The following is an 18,684-nucleotide window of genomic DNA, read 5'->3' as shown; positions in this document are numbered from 1 at the left end:
TGGGAGCTGGGAGCACCAACAGAGCAGGTGCTGGAGGGGCCGGGCCTGTGGCTCAGGTGGGCACCCGCCCACAGGGTGCACAGACCGGGGTCCACATTCTCTTCCTGGGCAATGCTTCCTGCACGTACACAGCCAGGAGGACCACTCCAGGCTCTTCCAGCTCCAGATCCATGGCTCTTTCCACCACACAGCAGTCTGTAGGTTTGGGAAGGGCAGAAAACGGATGCCAGATTTTTTTCCCACTACCTCATGACACTGTGTGTCTTTCTCATGTCATGCTCCAACTATGACAAACGTAGCTGTTCCGTGTAAGAGGCTAAAGTGAATGTTCACCTTTCCATGACCTTCTGCATTTTTATCTGCTCAAAGCCTTGACATCGGATGTTGATCAAAACAGAGCAGAAGAAAAGGACACGATTTAGGGATATAACTTGCAGGATTGCTGCATGAATCTTTGGACAGAAGACAAGCTCTCTGAATTTCATTTCCACCAACTCCCTTAAAGGTTTCATCTTCCCTTCTGCCAAGAACTCCAAAATCTGATGAGAACAAATGACACCAACCTTGAACTGGATTAGCAAAACTCGGCTGTGAAGTGTTCTTTCTTTTTTTAAATTTTTAATTAAATTAAATTTATTTATTTATTTTTGGCTGCATTGGGTCTTCGTTTCTGCGCGTGGGCTTTCTCTAGTTGCTGTGAGCAGGGCTTCTCTTGTTGCGGAGCATGGGCTGTAGGCGAGCAGGCTTCAGTAGTTGCGGCACGCGGGCTCAGTAGTTGTGGCTCTCGGGCTCTAGGGTGCAGGCTCAGTAGTTGTGGCGCACAGGCTTAGTTGTTCCACAGCATGTGTGATCTTCCTGGACCAGGGATCGAACCCATGTCCCCTGCATTGGCAGGCGGATTCTTAAACACAGCACCACCAGGGAAGTCCCTGAAGTGTTCTTATTAAAGCTTTCCCATATGCCACGATATATCGATCTTTCCAACACTGAAATAATGGGCCAAGATGGAACGTGGGCACAATGTTCTCACTTTACACTCATGAAAAGCACAGTAAAGAGCATTTCTCTGTAGCATTTGTGTAATTCCAGCCCAGATACTGACCTGGCTTGTTGTTTTGGATTTTGTTTTTTTTCCAGGATGGTGAATGCTACTGTGATTCAGTGAAATTCTGGATTCAATGAAACTACAAAAGGAAGGCACTCCTCTAGGAATCTAAAACTTATGGATGGGAATTTCTACCTCCCCTTGTGTCACCTATGATACATTTCAAACTGAAAGGAGAGCCCTTTCTCTCTTAATGGCAGTTTTCCTCCACAAAGCTGCTAAAGAGGGCAGCATAGAGATGGGAAAGGGGCTTTGCTCCTCTTTGCCAAGATGTATCCCTCAACCCTAGCGCAAAGCCCTTGATTAAGAAATCAAGACATGAAGCATTTCCCAAGTCTGGCAAGAAGGCAAGCTTAGAAAATGGGACGAGCTTCCCATTATGAACACCTAGAAATGCTGGATAAAATATGATTTTTTTTTTCTTAATGTGTGCAGCTAAGCTTGCAAGGGAGCAAGGTAATCTCCAGGTGCCAGAAACAGAGACAGGATTGAAAATCACAGAGCTGGTGCAGGAGCTGCTCTGGGGGAGCTGGTGCAGGAGGTTTCTACTAAGTTAGAATAGAAGAGGCCCTCCATGAGATGATGAGTGGGAAAGATGTCTGCAGAAAGACGGGACCCTTTAAGGACTATTCTCTAACTGTAAGTGAGAGTATGAAATAGAGGGAAAACCTGCTTATGAGCACAGGAAGCAAGGAGACTCGTCAGCTTCTGCCTGGGCTCTCGGTTAAATGTAAAACAGGGCTTAGAATGTAAAACAGGGCTGATGCCTTAAATACGTTAGGGCTCAATTTATGCTGCTGGATGGTTTAAGGTCTCTTGAGTTAAGAAATTAATGTGCAAATAGGTTCTATGTTGGTGATATCTTTGGATACAAGCAAAACAAGTGCAAAACTGCTCCAAACAATCAAGGGTGCCCCAAAGAGAAAAGAAGCCACACTAATGTTGAATACTATTTTTAAAAATTACAACACGAGTAAATACACAACAGTAACAGTCAGCAGACACAAAATAATCAGGAGGATTAGAACTTCAAGAGCATCACAAAATGGAAAACAATCTTTAAAAAGCTATAAGTATATTTTAAATAAGTAAAGATATTTAAACATTTTGGAAATCCAAATTAAAGAAGATGTGAAAAAATGAACATATGCATCTGGTAAAGAATGAAACACTACTTCTAGAAATTAAAAATAATCATTGAAATAAAAATCACAGTGGACAAAGCAAATTACATATTAGACATAAGGGAAGAGAAAATTGTTGAACTGGAATATATATCTAAGGGAGTTTAGCAGTATGCAGTGCAGAGAAATAAAAAGATTTTTAAAATATGAGATTGAGCTTAAAAGGCATAGAGCAAAGGAGAAGTTTTAACAAATGTCAAACAGGAGTTCCAGAAAAGATAAGAACAAATGGTGGAAAGTCAATAATCAAAGGGATAATGTCTAGGGAATGCTCCAGAATTAAAAACTTGAATTCTCAAAGTGCAACATACACTCCAAATAAGGCATACAAAATTGAATTCACCTTTAGACACCAACACACATCATATTGAAATTGAAGAACACCAGAAGCGAAAAGAAAGCCTTAAAATGGGAAGGTGGTGAGTGAATTACCTAGAAAATGGTAAAACTAAAAACAGATTTTTAAAGAATAAAAATAGAGATCAGAAGACATAGGCATAAAATCCTTAAAGTGCTAAGGAAAAATAACTTATAGTTTTACAATTCTATTACCAGATAAACTATTATTCAGAAATAAAGAAAAAATTATAATTTCAGAGAGTTTGTCACTCACACTCCTCATTGTAAAAGCTATTAAAGAAGCTCCTTCAGAGAGAAGGAAAGTGAGCCCAGATTAAAGAAAGAGGTAAACATATAGTTAATTCTAAACACATCAACTGTATAAAACAATTACTAATTTTAGAGGTAAAATGGAAGGGGCAATGATCAGGGTTAAAACTCTCTAAGTACTACCTGTATTCTCCAGAGGAGAAAAGGGATGTTAAATACATTTAATGTTAAGTAAAAAAATGTATATTAGAAAAAATTTATGCATAACCACTAATAGAACAGGAAGAAATTGTAGAACTTAACGTAAAACTACTGAACCAGTGTACAGAAAACATGGAATAAATAAAATTCAATCAATTAATAGAAAGAAGGTAGGAAAGTGGGAAATAAAGAAGCAAAGACACATTAGGACAAGTAAAAATTACAAATAAGATGACAGAAATATTTCCAAATACAACATACACAGAAAATGTACATAGGCTAAATTTACTGGTTAAAAGACTGTGACTCTCAAATTGGATTAAAAAAATTTTTTTAAATATTGAAGTCAAATGCTACCTATAACAGACATACCTAAACATGTTGTCACAGAAAGGATGAAAGTATGCAGATGGGATAAGATAGTATCAGTCAAAACCAAATCAGAATATAGTTGGTATCTGTTACAGGCAGAATGGCGTAAGTGTTAAAGGTCATGACTCCAGAGCTAAATTGCCCAAGTTTAAATCCAAGCTCTTCCAGTTACCAGCTGTGTGACTTGAGCAAGTTATTAGTCTCTCTGTCTCAGTTTTCTCAGCTGTAAAATGGGGATGATAATAGTATCTATCTCATGTTATACGTATTAACGTCTGGCAAACATTAAGCAATTTGGCAATATGGATACGGCTCAAGATAAACAAATCCTACTGCCATCCAAATCCACCTCTGGTTATGTTGCTTATCTATGGTTACCACAGATAACCATTCACATGGGCTCAGAAGGAGGCAAAACTGTTTATTAAAACTCTTTTTAATAGTAAAATAGTACAGTGGAGGAAAAGATAAACTTGGGGTTATTCAAATAATTGATAATATACAGCAACTAATATGAATGCATTTATTTAAAATAAATTTAAGGATAAACTTCAAAAACATAAAAATGCATGGAAAAAGAAAATTGCAAATGGACGTATATCATTGATATAATTTTTTTAAAAAAACAGAATGTTTAGGGATGTATATATAAAAAGGAAAGTACAAAAACATATATGGAAATGACATATACCATGTCTGGCAGAGTGGTTTCCTTTGGAGAGAAAGAAAGGGAAGGAAAAATGTGGTTTAACGCCTAAAATTAAGGCCCAATATTATGTGCTGTCTTGACATCTGGTGAGACCTGGAGGGTCTCGAATGATCTAGCCACAAGCTCCTCTCCCTACTGTGTTCCCACAGATAGGATCCCCTGGCCAAATTACCATCCTCATCAAAGGGACCAGGTGGTTCCTACTTATCCCTGGGTAGCAGGTTTGGTACCCTGCCAGACCAGGGATATTCAAACAAGCCAATCACATCCTCCCACAGGAACCAGGGGTCACCTCACCCTCTTGTTACTATGAAGCCTGCCCCTCTCAGACCCTGCTTGTTCACTCTGCTCCCAAGTCAATCCCGGTGTGGCCCTGTGTGATGTGCTGTGTCCTCCCCCCAGACTGTGAGTCTATGTGATTAACAAGCTGCTGTCAGTCTCATCTTCCAGAGTCAGATGTCCGGCGACCATTCCCATAACCCTAGGGACAGAATCCTCCTTCTCCAGTGGGGTGAATCGCTGGCGATTAAACAAAAGGAGGAGCAGGTAGAACTTGAACTAACACATTGTCTTTTCTTTAAAAAAAATAATAAAGCATGGAAGCAAAAATGACAAAATGTTAACACCTATTTAATCTCAATGGTACGTGGACATCTTTTAGGTTATTTTCTGTACTTTTCTGCATTTTAAAAAATATGTGCTAATTTAAAATGAACATCAGTTTTAAAAACTAGATAAACAAGTTCCCACTTAGACCTGTCAAAACAGAGCCAAAAGAAAATTTTTATAAATAAGGCTGTAAAGGTAACTATTAAGAAAATTGATGACAGTTTTTTGTTGTTGCTTATGTTTTGCTGATTTTGCATTTTTATGGTGAGAGGCCTGTGTGTTAAAGGGAACACTAAATAGCTATTTGCTTTATTTTAATTAGTTAAGAATTCTGGGTCGAAATGGCAATCTATTTGGATAGACAAATTTTAAAGCCTACTATACAAAGCGCCTATAAGTATAATTTGACAGGTAAATCAATGGAACAGAATAAAAGGACAAGAAGCATACCTAAATGTAGCTAAGGATTCATTCTATGAGGAAGGTGGCATTTCAAGTCAATGAGAAAATAATGTTTTATTCAGTAAAGCATGTTACTGAATAGTTAAGTAATAGTTAATAGTTAAGTATTATTAGAAAAATCAGTTAAACAGTTGGTAAAAAATTAAGTTAGCTCTCATTCTTTGCCATATACAAAAGTAAATAACAGATTATATGTAAAGAAGGAAATCTGAGCCAGGATTAAATAATCTGAAGTTGTGAAAAGATTTTTCCACACAAGATTCCAAAAGTTGAAATCATGATGAAAAAGATTCGTCAACTTGGATAAATGAAAATGACTTACCTTGTCAGTAAACATCACAGAAATTGAAAAAAGAAAAGAATGCAGAAACTTTTTGCATCTTATAGAAAACTTTAAATATTAATACGAAAGAATGAACCGCCCCAAAGACAAGGAGTCAATATCCAAAGACAGAAAGGCAAAGGAAAAAATGGGCAACATCCTAATAAACAAAGAAAGTAAACTAAAACAGCAGTTTGTCTGACTGCCTTATCGTTACACATCTAAAGAAAATAAAAATGATATTTTCTTTCTAAGGCGAAGAAGCACCAAAATGCTATGGAAGTTTTGCCTGCTGAATTGGGATTGGTTAAGAAGACTCAGACCACTGTTGGGGAGAATGTGGGAAAGTGGGCCCTCCCAAGCACTGTTGGAGAGAGAGAAATTTGTGTGATCGTTCCAGGAAGTAATCTGCATTAAACTTGAAATATGCACATCCTTTAAATAAAACAAATCCACACCTGTAGGTACTTATCTAGAGGAAATAATCAGATATGTGTAAAAACAAGTGCTACGAATATTCTCTTTAATGTTGCTTATAATAAGAAAAAATCAGCAATAACCTTTGTAGCTAACAATTGGTTATATAAAATTGCAGTCATGCAGCCACTAATAAGCCATGTTGCATAGAAATACATATTGACATGTTTAATTTTTAATGATGTACTCTTAAGTAAAAAGTGTGCTTCTAAATGGCATATTGTAATAGGATATAAAATTATCTATATGCACACCCTATATACCAAAATGTTAATAAAAACTATCTCTCAGTGCTTTTTCCTTCCCTTTGTTTTAGGTCTGTATTAGTTAAATGTTCGGAATATGTGATTTTCTAATAAAAAATAAAGAAGAAAAGATGTGTAGGCAAACCCCAGCGATGGAAACTTGGGGAAGTAAATTATTATCTCTGATCTTTGGTGTTCTCACCTAGAAAAGTAAGATATCAATTCCTCCTCCTGGAATTACTAACAGGGTCAAATGAGACACCCATTTATTCGTTCAAAAATATTTATTTTGTAACTGGCATGTGTCAGGCATGGTTTTAACTACTGGAAATACAGCAGGGGGACTTCCCTGGTGGTCCAGTGGTAAAGAATCTGCCTTCCAATGCAGCAGACGTGAGTTCGATCCCTGGTCGGGGAACTAAGATCCCACATGCCACAGGGCAACTAAGCCTGCGCGCCACAACTACTGAGCCCACATGCCTCACGTAGAGCCTGCATGCTGCAAACTACAGAGACCACACGCTCTGGAGCCCACACACCACAATGAAGAGCCCACACGCCACAACTAAGACCCAATGCCGCCAAAAAAAAAGAAATGAAGTAAAATAAATTTAAAAAATAAAAAAATAAAAGAAATACAGCTGGGTATTCAAAAAGACCAAAAAAAAGAAAAACAAAACACCTACCCTCATGAGCTTATATTCTAGTGGGGAGACAGATAATAAGCAAAATAGATAAGTAAAATGAATAGTACATTAGATGGTGGAAAATGCTATGGAGAAAAATAGAGGAGGGGTTAGAAAGCATGGGGCCAGGGCTGGGGGCTGCAATTTTTAATAAGATGTTCAGAGAAGTCCTCAGGGGAAAGATTACATCTGAATGAAGTTCCCAAATACCTATTTGGGAAACCACAAGCAAACCACATGCAGAGGAAAGCAAGCATCCCAGGCAGAGGGAACAGCAAGTGCAAAGGTCCTGAGGCTGAAGCATGACTGGCGTGTTTGGTTGGCCAGGAAGGCACTTTATACAATATGATGCGCAAATAAACACTATTTATTAGTTTATTGTCTCTGATATAATATTTAGCTCCAAGGTGTTTATGTTCTTTACCAAAACATCTCCAAAAATAGCTCAGGCACCACTCATGTTCCATTTTACAGTGAAAAAATAATGCGAGCTGGGAGCATCCTTAACTTCCCCTCTATCCACCTAAAATCATCCCTATGTCAGCCTCCCTCCTGACCTTTGACTTCCCAGGAAGAGATGAGGCCCTGGACCAGATGATGACTGTTGGGATGAAGAGGTACAGACAGATACCATTTGAGGGAAGTCAAAATGTTTCCTAACACTATAAGAACCCTCTAGTTCATTTCTCATTTAGGAAAGTTTTTCCAACCCTCCTTGCATGTATTTTCCTATACATGCCGTTTGGGAAAAATGGTATGCCATTTTTCTATGATTTGTCTTAATTTACCTGTTTATTTTCATTTCATTATAAATGTAAATGCATAATCTAGATCCTGTGTGTGGCTGTCTTATAACTGCGGTGGCTATGTGGTCTCAGTGACTATTCACACTTTGGGGACAGTGTTGAACTTTTATTACTGTGTTTCCGAAACTGCAGTCGATGGAACCTTTGGCCTCTGTTGAGTTCACTGTAGAGAGGGTAGAGTTTTAGGATTCAAGAAACACTGACCAAGGTGAAGATCTGATCAGATCTGATCAGATTCCCCAGAAAAAGTTAAAGTTACACCTCTGGTTCTGCAAAGTTCTGTGGCTTCCCAACACTTAGGTGGCAAATATCGATCATCTCAGAGGCTGTGCTGTATTCGTTTCCTATTGCTGCTGTAACAAATTACCACAAATATAGTGGCTTAAAACCACACAGATTTATCATCTTAGAGTTCTGGAGGTCAGAAGACCAAATGGGTTTTTAAGTCAAGGTATCAGCAAGGCTGCACTCCTTCCAGAGGCTCTAAGGGAGAATCTGTTTGCTTGCATTTTGAGCTCCAGGAGGCTGCCCAGTTTCCTTTGACTCACGGCCCCTTCCTCCAGCTTCGAAGCCAGCAATTACATCATTCTGAGCTCTACTCCAGTGGTCACATCTCCATCGCTAACTCTTCTGTCTCCTCTTCCCCGTTGGTAGACTCTTGTGATTACTTTGAGCCACCTCGATCATCCAGCATGATCCCCCCATCTCAAGACCTTCACCACATCTGCAAAGTCTCTTTCGCCACGTAAGGTCACAGATTCACAGGTTCTGGGGGTTAGGACATGGCCGTCTTGGGGCTGGGTACCTCTTTAATGGAGGGCCTGAATCCCTGACCACCAGTGCACACAGGCAAGGAAGGAAGTCTTGTCCTCTCCACTTTCTTATATTTAGGGTTGACATAGCTGGAAGGTTTGCAGTCCTTCTCAGAAGGCAAATGCTTTGCTCTAATTGATCAAATAAGATCTGGTTTGCCCAGCCTGTCAGGTAGAACCCTCTACTGACTGGCAGCTGAGGATAATGATAATTCGTGATGTTGATAAGGACTCTCTTGTACTGTAATCCTGAAATACATCCTAAAACCCTGGACACGGGGAAGGCCATACTGTCACATCCCTCTCCCCATTCTCCAAGCTCACAGCAACCCTGACCCATGCCTGCCTGGGCACCACGGCCCCAAGACAGGGAACTGATCCTTCCGGCGTCCTCCAACCATTCACTTCAGGACCTAGCTGCAACCGCCCTGTATCCTTCCTATTGATGGGGACGAGGTCTCTGACTCGCATCTTCCCCTTCCTCAGGCAACTCCAAACAGCACTTGTAACCGTGGGGGGATAAACAGGGGCCCAGGCCTCAAGCCCAGCCATTCTGCCCATGCAGATCAGTCATAGGCCTGAAATCTACATTTATAAAGATCCCCCGGTGGGGGGGGGGGATGAGTTGGGAGATTGGGATTGGCACATATACACTATTGATACTCTGTATAAAATAGATAACTAATGAGAACCTACTGTATAGCACGGGGAACTCTACTCAATGCTCTGTGGTGACCTAAATGGGAAGGAAGTTCAACAAAAGAAGGGATATATGTATACGTATAGCTGATTCACTTTGCTGTACAGCAGAAACTAACACAACATTGTAAAGCAACTATACCCCAATAAAAATTAATCTAAAAAATACAATACAATACAGTACAATAAAAGATCCCCAAGAGGCTTTGGTACTGTCCTTGCCCTGACAGTTGCCTGGGAATGCTGGACTAGACACATCTTGGCACTGATGCACCCTGGTACTTTAAATAATTTCCAATTGGCTCGTGGGCTTCTGGAGTTAAGCCTCCTTATACTGAAGTACAGAAGATAACGGATGTCCCCTTCCTCGTTCCGGATGCCATCTTTCAGCTAAGGATCTTTCCAGTGGCCACACCGTACTGTTGACTCAGACGGAGGTTACCGGACTGAATCAGTCCCTTTTTCATCATGCGGCAGCTACAGAGCCAGGCCTCCCCCGCCCCTGCAGAGGGCCTCTGAATCATCCGACGCGATGCTCATTCCCTCCTCCACAGGGACAGCGTTATTGCACTGCCCAGCCTGTGCCAGTTCCGTGCCGGTCACTGGGGCAAGACGGGGACTGAGACACTGTCCCACTCCTCCAGAGGCCCACAGTTCGGTGGGAGAGGCAGAGCTGCACGAGGTATGCTCAACACGGCACAGGAAGTGCACGCGTGGCGGCGGGACAGATAGAGAGAGAGGGCCCAGAGCCAACTACCCACCGCACCCATGCCCACTCACTACCCATCTCCATCCCCCCCAACCCACCTGCCTGCCACCTGCTCTCCATCCTGCACCCACAATGCCAAACGGCTTTCCATGTTCTCCAACCTCAACTCCAGGCCCCATTCCCGTGTCTCTTGGCTGGCCTTCTCACGACCGTGGTCAACCCTCCAGGCTTCCAGGAGGTTCTAGAGCCCTTCACACCCACAGGACTCCCATCAATCCCTACTGGCCTATTGACCTTTTTTGGTTTGTTTTCTCAGCTGTTTACCTGAAGTCTCCTTAAGTCACCGTAAAGCTTGCATGTTTAGCATCCTGCATACATTTTTTCTTTCTCAAAATCCCAGTGATGTTACAGAGGCCGCAACGTGGTAATCAAAGCACATTAGCCACTGGAAGTCAAAACTGCTCGCCAGGACACAAGGAGAAAGGAAGGAGGAGAGGGCACAGCAGGTGGAAGGGCTTCTGAGGAAGGCTTCCACGGCGGAGAGGAGGTGGGGGGCTCGCTGGCTGAGAGCTTTTGTAGGCCACCGTTCCTACAGGCCAAGCCAGTAGAAAAGCCTGCCGTGAAAGCTCCCGTCGGCTGAGAACATGGGACAACAGAGCCCCAGAAGAATCATACAGTAATCGTGCTCAACACATCACGCGCTAAAGATGGCATTAAATGGTGTCTGTGTGTGTGTATGTAGCGCATTCAGCAGGTAGTTCTCGAACTTGGATAAAAAAGGAAACAACAGCATGTCACGGCCGTATGACACTGGCCCTGCAGCTCACTCCACTAACTCCCCTACCTTTCATTCCAAGCTCACAAAATAGCTCCTTTTTTTTTTTTTTTGCAGTATGCGGGCCCCCCACTGCCGTGGTCTCTCCCGTTGCGGAGCACAGGCTCCGGACACGCAGGCTCAGCGGCCACGGCTCACGGGCCCAGCCGCTCCGCGGCATGTGGGATCCTCCCGGACCGGGGCACGAACCCGCGTCCCCTGCATCGGCAGGCGGACTCTCAACCACTGCGCCACCAGGGAAGCCCAAGAGCTTCTTTTTATTATCTGCCTTCTAATGGGCATTTCTCCCTGACCGGTGAACACACTTAACGATTCACTTTCTTCCCACTAACCTATTAAGCCAGCGTTTTATGTCTTATGCGTCAGGCCTTTGGTTATCACGGGTCCTTCTCTAAAAGACTGGCCTGGGTATATTAGCAAATGAACTCTGCAACCAGCAAAGATGACAACACATGCCTCAATCACACCAAGGTTCTAATCGCCATGAAGCCCTGTCTCAGCAACCTCTGGCCTTCCTGGATAACACTGCTATGCTGATGTGTTCTGATCCCAGACCAGCATTATCCTAAGCTCTTTACACGTTGCATCCATCAGGATAGGCTAGGTTATGCTGCAGCAGGACTGTCCCCAGATTCCAGTGGCTTAAAACACCAGTGGTTTATTTCTTATCCATGGACATGACCACGGTGAGTCAGCCAGGGGCTCTGCCCCACATCACCTTCAGCCTGGGGCCCAGTCTGAGGGGCAGCCCCAGTGCAGCTTATGGGATCTTAGCTCCCCGACCAGGGATTGAACCCAAGGCCACAGCAGCTTGAAAGCTCCAACTCCTAACCACTGGACTGCCAGGGAAATCCCATGGAACTTTGACTGTCCTGGAGCAGAGGAAAAGGGAGAACAAAGAAGTGAGGCATCTGCTAACCCTGAAAGCTCCCAGCCAAACAAGGCACAAGGCCACATCTAATTTCATGTGGCCAGGGAACTGCAATCCTCCATGTTCCCAGAAGGAGAGACAGTCAGACTCTTTATTAGCAGAATAATAACCACCATACGCGTGGTGCTGCTGACCTCTTAGAGCAATCGGTTCCCAACTTGAACTAGTTTAAAGGTTTTTCTTGCAATGAGCCAAAATCTGTCTGTGCTAGGCAGCAACGAGTCTATCAAAGTCCCTGCCCTCCTAGGGTTTATACTGCAGTCGTTCCATCCGTTAGTCCCTGTTCGGTCAAAATAACTTGACTCCCTCACTTTCTTATCCATGCAGCAGGCATTTACTAAGTACCTACGTACCTGCCAGCTACTGTGCTCTGTTTAGGAGCTTTCGGGCTGGAGACGTCCTGATCTTTCTGGAGCCCACGTTGTAGGGGGTTAGCTAGCCATCGAAGAGGACCAGGCGCCAGATCCTCCTTAATAACACAGAACTAGGCAACCACAATAGTTCATTTCAAACACTCAAATGCCACATTCTGGAGAGAAGGCTTCTAGGCATTCTCTTAACTGTGTTCTGGGGTGCCGTAAGCAGTTCCAGGAGGGTGCTTCAGACATCACGTTGGGAATGAACAGGCTGCCATGTCCCTCCCTCATCGTTAATCTGTTTCATATACTTAACTTTCATATAAGATTTAACTTAAAGAGTTCTACTCTTAAAGAGCTCTACTCTTAGAGAGAGAGAAGGAGGGGAAAAAAACGAATGGTCTAGTCTGATGCTCTGTCATTTTATATAGACATGCAGAAAAGTTAAGTAACTTACCAGGGTCATAGCGGGAAGTTAGAAGCATACCTGAGGCTGGCCACCAGCCGCCTCTGCCTGTCTCTAAACTCCATACCCCTCTTTTTTTTTTTCCAATTTACACCAAGTCTGCAGGTAAGCTCCAAATGTCAGTGGGAAAAGCTAACCAGTGGGCTTTAGCAACACAGCCCCAGAGGAATCTGGAACCTTTCCCGGCTACTTTGAGAACACACAGCACCACTTGGCAGAAGCAGGGAGCAGGGTCTTCCCCTTCCTTCTCTTGGTTATCGAATCCCTGCCCCCGCAAGCACAAAGCCATAGATGCAACACTGCCTTCTGCTTCACCTTTGTCAAGATTTGAGAAAGGGCTTATTCGGGGACTCCTGAGTGAGAAAACCCCCAGACCAGTTCTGTGTGCAGTGGGTAGAGACAGGACAGACATCTTAACCTCACAGAGGCAACTGAATGTCTCGGAGGGAATATCAGAGGGTTAATAGCTACAAAAGCTTTGGAAGCTGAAAAGATGTATCAATTTTGTCTCTAGCACTGGCCAGGAAAAAAAAAAAAAGGACTTTATATATGTAAAATTCAAAAAGAACACAACACCAACAAAGAAACCTTTGTCTGTCTCCCAAGTATTAACTGCTGTACAACACTTCCTCACCAAACTCATCAGAAATGCAAATACACTGTTTGAGCTATTATTTCCCTGGCCATTTATTTGCACACAGACTCAGATTTATACAAACCTCTCAGACACGCACAATAAAAATCAGACTCTATTGACCAGACATTTAAGGTTTTCCTTCCAGGTTCCAGTAACCTAAGAAAATCTCTAAATGTGTTCTTTCTGCAGACTCCCCCTTCTGTCTCCTGCTCTACCTTCCTCTGATACACAGAAAGAAAGCCCCTAACGGGGAGGTGTACAACTCTCCCTGCAGCAGCAGGCACCCTACTCTCTTGAAGCTCCTTCTGTTATTGCAACTGTCCTCAAAATACTGCTGCGAGGGTCGCATTCCAAAAGACATCCTGCGGCCACAGCTGTCTGCTGTCTTCTACCTGCAGAGCGGACTCCAGGGATGCTGGTGGTCATAGAAATGGGAAGGAAGGGTCATTTACCCAACTTTTCCATCTGGGGGAGGCGGTGGCGACAGTTTGTTTGCTGGAGAAAGGGGTGCATACCTGGCTCGATACCCTGCTGCCAAACCACTCCTGGCAACTCTCTATGCCATGCATAATATCGCAGCCAGCTGGGGCAGTGAAGCTCCCAATCACAGCCATGAGGGCGGCAGCATGGACTCTGCCCCTTGCACAAGACAAATGGGCTAGAAGCCTCTACGATAGATCTCTATTTTTTTTTTTTTTTTGATCTCTATTGTTTATCGCAGAGACTCTGGATCCCCCAGCTGAGGTCTTCCGCAAACGATACTTAATTCCCACTGAGAAGTATGCCTGAACCCAACCACCTCACACAACAGTTTAATACGGCTACAGTCTTCCAGCAAAACAATGCTGGATTGGGCACTGTTCCAGTGAAGCGGCTCAAATGCCGCCAGAAGCTCCCGGCACCCTTGAGAGAGTAGACAAACGGTTACCCTGGCTGGATGTGGTAGCCCGGAGGAATACTCGCTTAAAGAGGGAGGGCGGAACAGGTAGGGAATGCTGCAGATGTACGAGGTAGACAGGGTGTGAGTGCACGCTCCTCACCCGCCAGGCCTGGCTTCTGTGTTTCTGGCAGGTGAAGTTGAACATCCTTATCTCCTCGGGAAGAACAACGATCCCATTCCACGTCAACGTGACTGGAAATCTCAATTTAAGAATTGGAGGCACTGGTCGGTCCAGCTGGGGTTCGTCCAGCTTTCCGTCTTACTTTGCGCCTCTGATGTGTCAGGCTTTTTTGCACACAGTGCTCGCCTATTTAACCCTCAAGACACCGTTTTCTACAAGGGAATTTTCAGCCATGAAAACTTGCCCCAAACTGCATGATCCTTTCCCGTTGACTCGCTTAACGAAGCCCCGATCTCTCCACCAGGTTTGGTCAAGCCCAGCACCGCACACACACCTTGCCCATCACAGCGCCCAACGCTGCGGCCCGCAGTGCTCCGGGGCCGAGGGGAGGCGGGGAGGTGCGCCCGCAGCCCCAGACCTCACACCCCGCGCGCGTGTGCGGCGAGCCGCGGGCACACGGCGTACACACCTCGCACCGGCACACTCAAGTACACGTGCGCTCCCGTCCCCCGCCCGTCCCGGGCTCTCCGAAGTTACCTCCGAGGCTCCCCCGGCGCCGGGCCCACGCCGCCCTGCGGGGCTCCCACTTCTTTCCCGCCGGGGTCAGCCCGGCCTCAGACGCCGCGGCTCGGGAAGACTCCGGAACCCGCCGGGCCCCGCCGCCTCTCGGACACCCCGGGGTCCGCACCAGAGGCCGCACCCCGGGGGCTGGGGCGGCTGTGGCGTCGGCCGCCCCGGGTCGGGCTCTGCCTTCACCTGCGCGGCGCCCACCGGGCTGCGGCCGGGACTGGGGCCGGCGCACGGCGGCGAAGGCGGGAGCTCGGGCTTCTCCCGGGCAGCGGGCGGACGGCACCGGCTCGCATGGCTCTCTGGCTCGCAGCGGCCCCGGGACGTGGCCTCAGCCCCCGGGCGGCCCCAGCCGCGGTCTTTGTGTCTCGGCCGGCGCCGCCGCGTCACGGGCGTGCGGGCGGTGAGCGGCGCGGGCCGGGAAGCGGGCGGCAGAGAGCTCGGCTCAGCTTCCTCATCTTCGCCCGCCCGGGGCGCGCTGGCAGGCAGGGTGCACGGGCAGCGACTGCGCGCACCCGGGGCACGGAGGGGGCGGGCCCGGGAGGGGCGCGGCAGACGCGCCGAGTGGCTGCCTGTCTGGAGGCTGCGGCCGGGTAGGGCGGGATGGGGGCCCAGCCAGAGCTCGGGGAAGGCGACGTCCGCTCGGTCCCGGGTCGCGGCTGCAGCTCTGGGGGTGAGCGAGCCGAGGCTGTGCGCTGGAGGGAGCCCGGCGGCCGGAGCCGCCAAAGGGGTTCGCGTCTCCCCGCTCCCCTAAGCTGAAGGTGACTGCGGCCCCCAGCGGCCAAGCAGGGGCGAACGGCGTCCTCGCTTCTCCTCTTCCCCGGTGCACTCGGCTCACCCTTCCCCGGCCTCCGACTCCGCAGTCCTTTGCAAGGCCAGGGCAGAGTGGTCACTTCGCTCATTGATTTTCCCTCTTGGCTGCACTGGACTTAAATGGTACCCAGATTGGAGCGACTGGCAGTCACGTGATCACCCCCTCCCCAAACACGCACAAATACACAAACACACACCCCCCCAAGCCCAGGGTTTCCAAAAGTCAAATTGGATACATCCATTAGAACTGGAGGCCTTCTGCGAGTCGCCCGGCGCGCTGCAGTGGGGCTGAAACGCAGCAGCCGCCTCTGGGGCCACCATCTATACGGATCCTGTCCCTGCGGCTGGGGAAGCTCCAATGAACAGCACTTTGGGTCCCCTCGTCAAGAAAAGAGCAAAAAGAGTGTAGTTGCAGAACCGACAGACCCCATTGCAAAAGGAAAGCAAAGGCCCCTACCGAGTCGCGGAACAGAATGGCTGAGGAGCTTACCTCCGCGGGGACAGAGCCCTCTCCCAGGGCCGCAGTCGGTGGCTTTTCCGGGAGCGCAGCCAGGATCCCAGCTCAGACGTTTGCTACCTGTGGTCTGAGCGCCGGCCCCGGGGCGGGGGCGGACTCAGACGTGTTTCAGCCTCCCTTCTCGCGCTGCCTGGATGTCGCTGGCGACAGCGCTCTAAAAGTGAACCTGCTAATAAATGGATACTTTAAATAATGCCTGATCGGGGTGATACGTGCTGACTACTTGATTTTCTCAGAGCTCCTCACTGCCCGACGTTTAAAATCCATTTGCCTCTTAGTACCTCTCGTGAGGCAAGTTGAAACCCCTTCTATAGAGAGGGGGAAAGGATCTGAAAGGGTAAGGTGGGAGCAAAGTTTGTCTGATTCATTCTACCTTGCCCCGGAGATTTAAAAATCTTAAATAGTACTGCCTGTCTTTTGTTGCAATATTGTTTTTGGCAAAGAGAGACGTAAGTCCAAGGAATAAAGTGTGTCAAGGTAAGAAGTCTAGTGATAGCTGAAGTGACCTTGAGCCTCTCAGGATCCTCATTGCTCCTTGAGTTCAGGGGAAAATTATTTGAGACCTAAGCAAATTTATATATATATATATATATATATATATATCAATAAGTTTTACTTTTTTCTTGTTCTTTCTCCCATTTCTCCACAAAATACCACCATAGACACTAAGCACTGGGAGGAAAAATCAGAACTTTGTAAAGGTGAGAAGGGACAAAATGGACAAAAATGAGAAAAGGTGAGAAGGGACAAAAATCTTCTTTTCTCTTTAGTTCAGCTGAGGCAGGCTAGAGATTTATTTAAATTTTTTTCCAGAAGAACTGTTTGGAAACCAACGTTTTAAACTTAAAACAGCGTAAAATGAACATGCTGAGTGTAGATCTCAGACCCTAACATCACTAGACTCTACCCAGAAGGTGGCTAGTTGCATTCATAGTTACAAAGGACTTTCCCTCCTGGCTCCCAACTTCCCTAAGCCTGTCCCAGAAGCCTTGGGAGGTAGTCCTCTCACTTTCTGGTTGGCCACCCACTTTGGCATTACTCTCTGGACAGAGGCTGGAATTCTATGAGTCCCTTTACTTTTCTACAGACACAAGGGACATCCTGGTACCCATGCCATCTTGCCCTCCTGGGGAAGAGTGAAGGTCATTTCTCTGCATCACTCACTGTGCCAGAATGGTACCAAACTGTAGTCACCATTTCTCTGTGGACCCAAAGCATAAAGTTGGGGGAAAATGATATAAATTCATAACACTACACTCCCAGGGTAAGTAAAATTCTGTTGCTGCTGTTGGGTTTTTTTGTTTGTTTGTTTTTCCTTTTCTCGTCTGGAGAACAGAAGGAGACAGAGGAGGAGATGGGGGACTAGGCACCAGACCACAAACAGAAATGGAATCAGCACCCGGAAACCATCCAGCCTCCACTTTTTTTTTTTTTTCGGTACGCGGGCCTCTCACTGTTGTGGCCTCTCCCATTGCAGAGCACAGGCTCCAGACGCGCAGGCTCAGCGGCCATGGCTCACGGGCCCAGCCGCTCCGCGGCATGTGGGATCTTCCTGGACCGGGACACAAACCCGTGTCCCCTGCATCGGCAGGCGGACTCTCAACCACTGTGCCACCAGGGAAGCCCCAACCTCGACTTTTCCCCCACTTCTTATGGAGTCCCTCCCAGATCCCCACATTGCATTTCTTAATATCATTGGTAAAGATGTGAAAACCCAACATGGTGTAAGAGAAACAGCCCTAAATTTGGAATCTGAAGATCTGATTATAGACATCCATCAAATGATATAAACTACCTGTGTGAACATGGACAAATTACGTGGCTTGTTTTCTATCCTTTAACACTTGAAATGTCGGATTTTACTTATGTTTAATATATGGGCTGAGAAACATGGTTTCCCTCAGACAGAATCCGAGCTTGATTATGAAACCTTCAGCAGTCTATGGGGATCCCCGTGACCCAGTCTCAGTAAAGTATCCTTGTCAATGAAACACAGTCCAGCAGCCAAAAGAAATGTATCATTAATCAAGTCCTTCATCCGAATTTCTCAGGGACTAACATCTTCCTCTGTGTCTTCTGTAATTCCTTCTTACCTCAGCTGTTTCAGAGTCTCTTTCTCACCGATATCCTCCAGATACTCTCTAAGTACATAGCATACATCTTTCTGCTTCTCCCCCTTCCTTCCCTTACTCTGCAATGTAGATCTACCTATTTTCTCCTCCCTCTAGACAGGGAAAGGGAAAACTGTGGTCGAAATCAGAATTATCTTTAGTGATAGAGGTAGGGGAGAAGGCTGTGTATATTCACACATTAATACCTTTTGGTCCATCATAATTAGATCTCCTCTGGGTACATTTTAAGTATATTGAAATATTAGAAAAAGGCACTGGATGTGGTATCATTAGGCAAACATTTTTATCTCCAGCTCACCTGCTGACTTGACACACACAGTTTCTTAACCTTTTCTGAGTTTCTGTTTCATCATCTCCAGAAG

The 18,684-nt window shown here is 45.9% G+C and overlaps 1 protein-coding gene across 1 annotated transcript in view; it reads right to left on the bottom strand.

Annotated features, from left to right (window-relative positions):
* Nucleotides 1–14,860, bottom strand: part of MINAR1 (membrane integral NOTCH2 associated receptor 1) — a 36,065-nt gene extending 21,205 nt beyond the window's left edge. Inside the window, exon 1 of the mRNA XM_060003598.1 lies at nucleotides 14,831–14,860. The gene's annotated coding sequence lies outside the window, so the exon portion shown is untranslated. The remainder of the gene's footprint in view (nucleotides 1–14,830) is intronic.
* Between the last annotated feature and the right edge of the window lie 3,824 nt (nucleotides 14,861–18,684).

The sequence above is a fragment of the Delphinus delphis genome, chromosome 2 (genome assembly GCF_949987515.2).
Source record: "Delphinus delphis chromosome 2, mDelDel1.2, whole genome shotgun sequence".
NCBI lineage: Eukaryota > Metazoa > Chordata > Mammalia > Artiodactyla > Delphinidae > Delphinus > Delphinus delphis.
Note: the sequence above shows the minus strand (reverse complement) of the source record. Positions and strands in the feature narration are given on the sequence as shown.